Genomic DNA, 7,396 nt, shown 5'->3' with positions numbered 1-7,396 from the left:
GCCTGGACGGCTTCCCTGCAGAGTTCTACCAAACTTTCAGAGAAGAGTTAACACCACTACTACTAAAGGTATTTCAAAGCATAGAAAATGACAGAATACTACCTAACTCATCCTATGAAGCCACCATATCCCTGATACCAAAACCAGGTAAAGACATCACAAAAAAAGAAAATTACAGACCTATATCCCTCATGAACATAGATGCAAAAATCCTCAACAAAATTCTAGCCAATAGAATTCAACAACATATCAAAGTAATCCACCATGACCAAGTGGGATTTATAGAGGGCACTGGGTTGGTGGTATGCAAGGTTGGTTCAGTATTAGAAAAACAATTAATGTAATCCACCATATAAATAAAACAAAAGACGAAAACCGCATGATCTTATCAATTGATGCAGAAAAGGCATTTGACAAAGTCCAACACCCATTCATGATAAAAACTCTCAGCAAATAATAGAAGGAAAATTCTTCAACATAATAAAGGGCATCTATACAAAGCCAACAGCCAACATCATCCTAAATGGAGAGAGCCTGAAAGCATTTCCCTCGAGAACGGGAACCAGACAAAGATGCCCTTTATCACCACTCTTATTCAACATTGTGCTGGAAGTCCTAGCCAGAGCAATTAGGGTAGACAAAGAAATAAAGAGCATCTGGATTGGCAAGGATGAAGTAAAAGTATCTCTATTTGCAGATGACATGATCTTATACACAGAAAACCCTAAGGAATCCTCAAGAAAACTACTGAAACTAATAGAAGAGAGTTCAGCAGAGTTTCAGGTTACAAGATAAACATACAAAACAGTTGGATTCCTCTACATCAACAAAAAGAACATTGAAGAGGAAATCACCAAATCAATACCATTCACAGTAGCCCCCAAGAAGATAAAATACTTAGGAATAAATCTTACCAAAGATGTAAAAGACCTGTACAAAGAAAACTACAAGGTACTACTGCAAGAAACTAAAAAGGACCTACATAAGTGGAAAAAACATACCTTGTTCATGGATAGGAAGACTTAACATTATAAAAATGTCTATTCTACCAAAAGCCATCTATATAAACAATGCACTTCCGATCCAAATTCCAATGACATTTTTTAATGTGACAGAGAAACAAATCACCAACTTCATATGGAAGGGAAAGAAGCCTCGGATAAGCAAAGCATTACTGAAAAAGAAGAACAAAGTGGGAGGCCTCACCCTACCTGATTTTAGAACATATTATACAGCCACAGTAGTCAAAACAGCCTGGTACTGGTACAACAACAGACACAAAGACCAATGGAACAGAATTGAGAACTCAGATATAAATCCATCCATATATGAGCAGCTGATATTTGACAAAGACCCAGTGTCAGTTAATTGGGGAAAAGATAGTCTTTTTAACAAATGGTGCTGGCATACCTGGATATCCATCTACAGAAAAATGAAACAGGACCCATACCTCACACCATGCACAAAAACTAACTCCAAATGGATCAAAGATCTAAACATAAAGTCTAAAATGATAAAGATCATGGAAGAAAAAATAGGGACAACATTAGGAGTGCTAATACAAGGCATAAACAGAATATAAAACATTACTAAAAATGAGGAAGCAAAATCAGATAACTGGGAGTTCCTAAAAATCAAACACCTATGCTCATCTAAAGACTTCACCAAAAGAGTAAAGACCACCTACAGACTGGGAAAAAATTTTCAGCTACGACATCTCCGACCAACACCTGATCTCTAAAATCTACATGATTCTGCTAAAACTCAACCACAAAAAGGCAAATAACCCAATTAAATATTGGGCAAAGGATATGAGCAGGCACTTTACTAAAGAAGACATTCAGGCAGCTAACAGATACATGAGGAAACGCTCTCGATCATTAGCCATTAGAAAAATGCAAATTAAAGCTACAATGAGATTCCATCTCACTCCAACAGGCTGGCATTAATCCAAAAAACACAAAATAATAAATGTTGGAGAGGATGTGGAGAGATTGGAATACTTATACACTGCTGGTGGGAATGTAAAATGGTACAACCACTCTGGAAATCGATTTGGCACTTCCTTAAAAAGCTAAAAATAGAACTACCATACGATCCAGCAATCCCACTCCTCGGAATATAACCTAGAGAAATAAGACCCTTTACACGAACAGATATATGCACACCCATGCTTATTAAAGCACTGTTTACAATAGCAAAAAGCTGGAAGCAACCAAGGTGTCCATCAACAGATGAATGGATAAATAAATTATGGTATATTCACACAATGGAATACCATGCATTGATAAAGAACAGTGATGAATCTGTGAAACATTTCATAACATGGAGAAACTGGGAAGTCATTATGCTGAGTGAAATTAGTCAGTTGCAAAAGGACAAATATTGTATAACACCACTATTATAAGATCTTGAGAAATAGTTTAAGCTGAGAAGAACACATCCTTTTGTGGTTACAAGAGAGGGGAGGGAGGGAGGGTGGGAGAAGGTCATTCACTGATTAGATAGTAGATAAGACCTACTTTAGGTGAAGGGAAGGACAACACACAACACAGGTGAGGTCAGCACAACTGGACTAAACCAAAAGCAAAGAAGTTTCCTGAATAAACTGAATGCTTCGAAGGTCAGCAAAGCAGGGGCAGGGGTTTGGGGACTATGGCTTCAGGGGACATCTAAGTCAATTGGCAAAATAAAATCTATTAAGAAAACATTCTGCATCCCACTTTGAAGTGTGGTGTCTGGGGTCTTAAACGCTAGCAAGTGGCCATCTAAGATGCATCAATGAGTCTCAACCCACCTGGATCAAAGGAGAATGAAGAACACCACGCTCACAAGGTAATTATGAGCCCAAGAGACAGAAAGAGCTACATGAACCAGAGACTACGTCATCCTGAGACCAGAAGAACTAGACGGTGCCCAGCCACAATCGATGACTGCCCTGACAGGGAACACAACAGAGAACCCCTGAGGGAGCAGGAGAACAGTGGGATGCAGACCCCAAATTCTCATAAAAAGACCAGACTTAAGGGTCTGACTGAGACTAGAAGGACCCTAGCAGTCAAGGTCCCCAAACCTTCTGTTGGCCCAGGACAGGAACCATTCCCGAAGCCAACTCGTCAGACATAGATTGGACTGGACAATGGGTTGGAGAGAGATGCTAATGAGGAGTGAGCTACTTGCACCACGTGGACACTTGAGACTATGTTGGCATCTCCTGTCTGGAGGGGAGAAGGGAGGGTAGAGGGGGTTGGAAACTGGCAAAATGGTCACGAAAGGAGAGGCTGGAAGGAGGGAGTGGGCTGACTCATTAGGGGAAGAGTAAATGGGAGTATGTAGTAAGGTGTATATAAGTTTATATGCGAGAGACTGACTTGATTTGTAAATTTTCACTTAAAGCACAATAAAAATTGTTTTTTAAAAAAGCCACCTTCAACTAAAAATTCTTTACCTCTTGCTCATATTTTAAGACTTGATGGGAAAATATGAATACTTATAAAACTCAAAACAATAGCAAGAGGAAAAGAGCCAAAGAAAAAGAAAAAAAAAATGCTGCTGTATATAACTGTAACAGCTTATAAAAGCAATAAGCAGCACGTCTTAAGCTTGACATTTTTCATGAAGAAAAAAATGTGTGTAGATAATTATAAATTTCTTACAAAGTCTATGAAGATTGTGATTTCCTTTTTGGTAATTATATGCTATAAATATTCATCATTTTCAAATTAAAAATGAAGAAAGATGATCAAGTTCCATGTTGTCGCCTGCCTAAATTCTTAATAAATGTTGATTCATGACATAAATGAAATAAACAACAAATTTGTCATGTTTCAAAAAAAAATAAAATAGTCATTGTTTCATCAAGTATTAAGCCAGGAACTCAAACAGGATGGAAAATGAGAGCATGTCACTTAGTTTCGTCTACAATAGCTAGCTGCCGTCCAGTGGACTCCAACGTGACTCCAACTCATGGTGACATTATGTACAACAGAACAAAACGTTGCCAGGTCTTGCATCATCCTCACAATCACCAGCATATTTGAGTCCATCATTTCAGCTATTGTGCCAATCCATCTCACCAAGGGTCTCTCTCACCCTTACCAGTCCTCTACTTCACCAAACAGGATGTCCTTCTCTAGCCATTGATCCTTCCTAATGAGGGATGTATCCAAAGCAAGAGTTGCTGTACACTGCTGGTGGGAGTGTAAGTTATTACGGTTTTTTGAACATAATTTTACAGCATATAGCAAAAACATTAAAAAAATTTAGACCTTTTAATCCAACAATTCCAATTCTGTCTGAAGAGGGTATGAAAATATTTTTTAATTGTTTTTTTGATCAAAGTAATCAATGCACATGGTGTTAAAAATTAAATGATTCTAAAAGACTTTTTTTTTTTTTTTACATAGTGAAACAGTAGACCCCTGCTCCGTCCCTTCCCCCACCCTCTCTCCAGAGCTGCAACTTTCAACTCTTTTAGCTATTTCACCTATTATTTAACTTTTTGTGTTTAAATCATTTGCTTCTTCAGCTATTTCTTGATTTATCAGTTTAAGACACTGCTAACTGACTTCCTGTTATAGTAGTTGGGGATTTAGTTTTCTTACTCAGCTTCACCCCTACTTCCCTTCACCACATCCTCTCACTACAGTTTTATCATAATTGTTAAATGTCATATGGCGAGACTTTTCGGTAAAAATGTCACAAGGCAAAAATGTTTTTGAGTAATTCAGTAGTCACTGTTTACATAATGATGACTCTGTAAAGATTTTTCAAATGTGAAAAGGCCAGCAACATTTTTTTCCCAAACTTCCAAATATAAACCCAGCAATCTACCAGTTCCGTTTTTTTTCTTCTTCTTCTCAAGACCTCCCTCCCATGGTCGTCTGTCCTCTTGATCTAATCAGGACTGTCTGCTCCCTGGGCTTGGGCATGGTCGTGATTCCAGGACTTCCCCTCACCATTCCCCTATCCTTAACCCCCTTTTCTTGGACCCCTTGTCATCTTCTTTCTTGGTTTATACTCTTGGATTCCTGAAATCATCCTTCCCTAAGAAAGGATATATAGAGGTAAATTTTTTGAGTCTCTGATCTCTGGAAATTTAATCTTCTCACATTTTATTGGTGGTCTGGTTGGATATAAAATTCTTAGCTAAAAATGATTTCATTCCAATTCTGAATACTTAGTTGTCTTCTAGACTTTGGTGATGCTGTTGACAAGCCTGAAGTTATTCTGTTTCTCCTTCCTTTTGATACAATTATTTCTTCCCTCTTTGTAAGCTTTTAGGATTTTTATTTCCAGTGCTCTGACAGTTGATGATCACGTGGCTTGACAGAGATATATTTTCATTCATTGGGTTGGATATTTGGTGGACCCTTTCAACTCTGAGATTCATGTTTTTCAGCGCTGATAAATTTTCTTGGATTTCTTTGCTACAGGTAATCCCCAGATTTTGAAAGAGTTCTGTTCCTAAGTTTGTCTTTAAGTCCAATTTGTAGGTAAGTCAGAACTGTTAGGTATGGTTTGTAGCTAACGTCAGTTATTCAAACGTTTGTCTTAGTACATAGTATATGGTGTACCTTTCTATGCTTAAAAAAACACTTTCAGGTATACTAAAACATCATTAACATATTGTTGTCATTACATGCCTTCAAGTCTGCCTGACTCATAGCGACCCCACGTGCAATAGAACGAAACACTGCCTACCCTGCTCCGTGCTCATAATCATTGTTATGCTTAAGCCCATCATTGCAGCCACTGCATAAATCCAGCTTGATGAGGGTCTTCCTCTTTTTTGCTGATGCTCTACTTTAACAAACATGATGTCCTTCTCTAGGGACTGGTCCCTCCTGATAACGTCCAAAGTATTCTGGCTGTACTTCTTCCAAGACAGATTTGTTCATTCTTCTGGCAGTCCATGGTATATTCAATATTCTTTGTCAGCACCATAATTCGAAGGCATCAATTGGTCTTCCATCTTCCTTAGTCATTGTCCAGCTTTTGCATGCATATGAGGCCACTGAAAACACCGAGGCTTGGGTTAGGCGCACCTTGGCCTTCAAGGTGGCATCTTTGCTTTTAATTTATTTTATTTTATTTATTTACTTTGCAGTGGATTTGCCCAACGCAATGCACCTTTTGATTTCTTGACTGCTGCTTCCATGAGTGTTGATTGTGGCTCCAAGTAAAATGAAATCCTTGACAACATCAATATTTTCTCCATTTATCATGATGTTACTTACTGGCCCAGTTGTGAGGATTTTTGTTTTCTTTATGTTGAAGTGTAATCCATACTGAAGGCAGTAGTCTTTGATCCTTGATCTTCATTAGTAAGTGCTTAAAGTCCTCTTTGTTTACCGTAAGCAAGGTTGTGTCCGCTGCTTATCGAAGGCTATTAATAAGTCTTCCTCCAATCCTGATGCCCCATTCTTCTTTATATAGCCCAGCTTCTCAGATTATTTGCTTAGCATACAGACTGAATAAGTATAATGAAAGGATACAACCCTGGCGCACAACTTTCCTGACTTTAAACCACACCGTACCTCCTTGTTCAGTTCAAACGACTACCTCTTGGCCTATATACAGGTTCCTCATTAGCACAATTAACTGTTTTGGAATTTCCATTCTTAGCAAAGTTATCCATAATCTGTTATGATCCACACAGTCGAGTGCCTTTGCGTAGTCAATAAAGCACAGGTAAACATCTTTCTGGTATTCTCTGCATTCAGCCAAGATCCATCTGACATCAGCAATGATATCCCTCATTCCACATCCTCTTCTGAATCTGGCTTGAACTTCTGGCAGTTCCCTGTTGATGTACTGTTGCAACTGCTTTTGAATTACCTTCAGTAAAATTTTACTTGCAGGTGATATTAATGATATTGTTTGATAATTTCCACATTCTGTTGGATCACCTTTCTTAGAAATGGGTGCAAATATGGATCTCTTCATATGGGTCTCTTGGTCTGGTAACTGTCTTCCTAATTTCTCTATTGCTGCGTATGTTTGTTGAAGTATCTCATTTGGTATTCCATCAATTCTTGGAGCCTTATTTTTCGCCAATACCATCAGTGAAGACTGGCCATCTTCCTTCAGTACCATCCATTTTTGATCATATGCTACCTCCTGAAATGGTTGAGCATTGACCAATTTTTTTTGGTATAGTGACTCTGTGTATTCTTTCCATCTGCTTTTAATGCTTCTTCCTGCACCATTCAGTATTCTGAAGGATACAGTATACTGAAGGAAATACTGAACTTAATAATACAGTAATAATAATAATATTTTGGTATGTGCTGCAAAATCAAAAAAATGTGTTGCAAAATAGTGCCCACTTATTATTACAAACCATCGTGTGTACCTCAAATTTTAAATATGATATGATTTATGGGGGATGGTT

This window comes from Loxodonta africana, chromosome 15 (assembly GCF_030014295.1).
Source record: "Loxodonta africana isolate mLoxAfr1 chromosome 15, mLoxAfr1.hap2, whole genome shotgun sequence".
Taxonomy (NCBI): domain Eukaryota; kingdom Metazoa; phylum Chordata; class Mammalia; order Proboscidea; family Elephantidae; genus Loxodonta; species Loxodonta africana.
Note: the sequence above shows the minus strand (reverse complement) of the source record.